Below are 2,777 nucleotides of genomic sequence, written 5' to 3'. Positions count from 1 at the left end.
CTTTATTCCCGAACTCACACCAGCCGTCTACAATTACGTTCTGGGGAAATCCACGTTCTCTGCCCAAATCCACCTCCACTGGGCTTCTGTCTCCCAAAAAAATACTGTCTCAATCCCGTGAGAACTCAAGGGGAACTCAGGCAGCAGGATACGCCCTATTCCCAGCAGGAATAATCTTAAACCTGGAACGCCCTAAACCCGATTATCCTAAACCGGGAACACCCTAATCCCGGATCCGCCCTGGTCCTTGAGCAAGGTCACCTAACTGCAATGTCACTGCAAAATGTCCTATTTCCACGAGTCCTTCCACTAAGCAACATGGGGTACGCTGGCAAGGAAATTGTCATACCTACTTGGCTAATGGCTCCCAGCAGATACCAGGAAAACTTTCTGATCTAAAATCCTAGTCAGCTGTGACAGCAGCTAAATCAATGGAGAAAATGGTGTGGAGTGAATGAATCAGCCCAAGATGACTCAGCTCAAGGGCAACTTAAGAATATAACATCTAGGGCACAGGACAAACCATTAAAAATATATTTGTAAATAAAAATAAAAAGCTATGCTGTCGCAAGAGCAAGCGGATATTACTGAAAGTGGTTTTCAAAGACATCCTGCACCAACCCTTCCTTCATTTTGTACAGAGTGATACAACAAATTCTGTTGAGATATCACTCCAGCAGATAAATGTTTCCCTGTATATGAAACTGTAAATATTTTATCATTGCACAGTAATTTTAAAAGAAGTTTTTAAAGAATGAAGATGCATAGCAAGGTTTAGTTTTCTGAGCAAGATATAATACATTAGTTGAAATATTTAGGCAATCACTAAGATGTTTGTCCCCATTTTCAGGGAAATGCAGATATTTTCTTTAAAAATATAAATTCTAGGCTGGGCGTGGTGGTACACACCTGTAATCCCAGCTATAGGGAGGGACGGCCAGCATCTCACTGGTGGGTTCTTCTTCCTGCTGAGGAGGATGTAAGCCACCTGAGAAATTAAAGTCTAGAATAATTAGTGAAGAACACAGGACAAAGATTCAGAAATATACGTTTAAAAGCAGAGCCCCAGAGAGGTTTAGTCCACATGGGTGCTGGAACTTGACATAGGAAAGATGCCTCCAGTGGTTTATTTAAGGGGGTACATCAAAGGCAGGGGTAAGGTTTCAAGGGCAGAGTCTGTCTTTGTGAGATCTTGACAGGTCACATCCATCTCAGGTGCTGTGTCGGACATGGAAGAGCAGGGTCAGGATTCACAATGTGTCAGGGCAGTTAACCAGAGGAAATGTCCACTGGGTCATTCCCAGACATCAGATATTCCTATTCACTAGGCTTGATGTCCACAATCCACGGATGGCTCTGAAACCCAGCGGCTCAGAAGGCTGAGGCAAGAAGATTGCAAGTTCAAAACCAGCCTCAGTAATGGCAAGGTGTTAAGAAACACAGTGAGATGCTGTCTGTAAATAAAATACAAAATAGGGCTGGGGATGTGACTCAGTGGTTGAGTACCCCTGATTTCAATCTCCAGTACCAAAAAAATAAAATTAAAAAATTCTATTTTTTTTTTTAAATATACATGACAGTACAATATATTTTGACATATTTTTATACCAACATGGAGTATAACATTCTAATTGGATCCCAGTCTTGTGGTTTAGAACATAACATTTAAGTACATATTATAATTTAATTATCCTTTCATTTTTAATGGACATAATTAAATTGCATCAATGCTATGAAACCAAGAACAATTCACATTAGAAAATGTTGCCATTATGATAATGACAGCAATAGTCCAGTAATAAGAAAAACAATATAATAAGAACTAATATGAATTAAGAAGAAACATAGAAGGAAAAAAGTGAAAGTAATTCCAGGAAGAAAAATGTATAATCATTTTGATAAATAATGAAAAGACATTTGGAAACCATTTGCACCCGAATTTGCCAAGGAGTTTCTGCTAGACTCATCCTACTTAGTGGTGAAGTATTGTCAGAATCTCCCTCAAAATTAAAACCAAAACAAACTTTCCTGCTTTCACTAATGCTCTAATACATTTTTTTAGATATCACAAGAAGTGAGTCAAGAAAGATAACTCAAGTATGAATATTATAAATAATAAACAAGGCTGGGTGCAATTGTAATGTATGTCTGTAATCCCAGAGGCTCAGGAGGCTGAGGCAGGAGGATCACAAGTTCAAAGCCAGCCTCAGCAAAAGGAAGGTGCTAAGCAACCCAGTGAGACCCTATCTCTAAATAAAATACAAAACAGTGCTGGGGATGTGGCTACGTGGTCCAGTGCCCCTGAGTTCAATCCCTGGTATCAACCTCAAAAAATTTGCATAACTAGAGAAAAAACTAACCAACCATCATAACCAATAAAGAAGAATAATCAACAAGATCAAGGTAAATATTAAAAAATCAATAAGTTTTTTATTGATAATAATAGCTAATTAAAATTATATTAATCCCCTTTAATATAATAACAAAAATTTAAGATACCTAGAAATTAGTAGAGGCACAAGAGTAGGAAGAAAATTACCAAAATTTAGTGAAAAAAACATGAAAGAATATCACGATCATGGACCACTATTAGAAGACAGATTAAGTGTGTAGACACCAATTCCCTCAATTAATCCATGATTCTAATGTTATCCTAATCAAAATCCCACTTTGACAGGGGATTTTATGGCTTTTGTCAACTGGAGTTTTGATTCTAAGGCTTTTCTGGAAGTGTAGATGAGTAGAACTAGGAAAAAAATATTTTTGAAAATAGGAAA

Source organism: Marmota marmota, unplaced genomic scaffold (genome assembly GCF_001458135.2).
Source record: "Marmota marmota marmota unplaced genomic scaffold, marMar, whole genome shotgun sequence".
NCBI classification, from domain to species: Eukaryota; Metazoa; Chordata; class Mammalia; order Rodentia; family Sciuridae; genus Marmota; species Marmota marmota.
The sequence above is the reverse complement of the archived record's forward strand: the minus strand, read 5'-3'. Positions refer to the sequence as shown.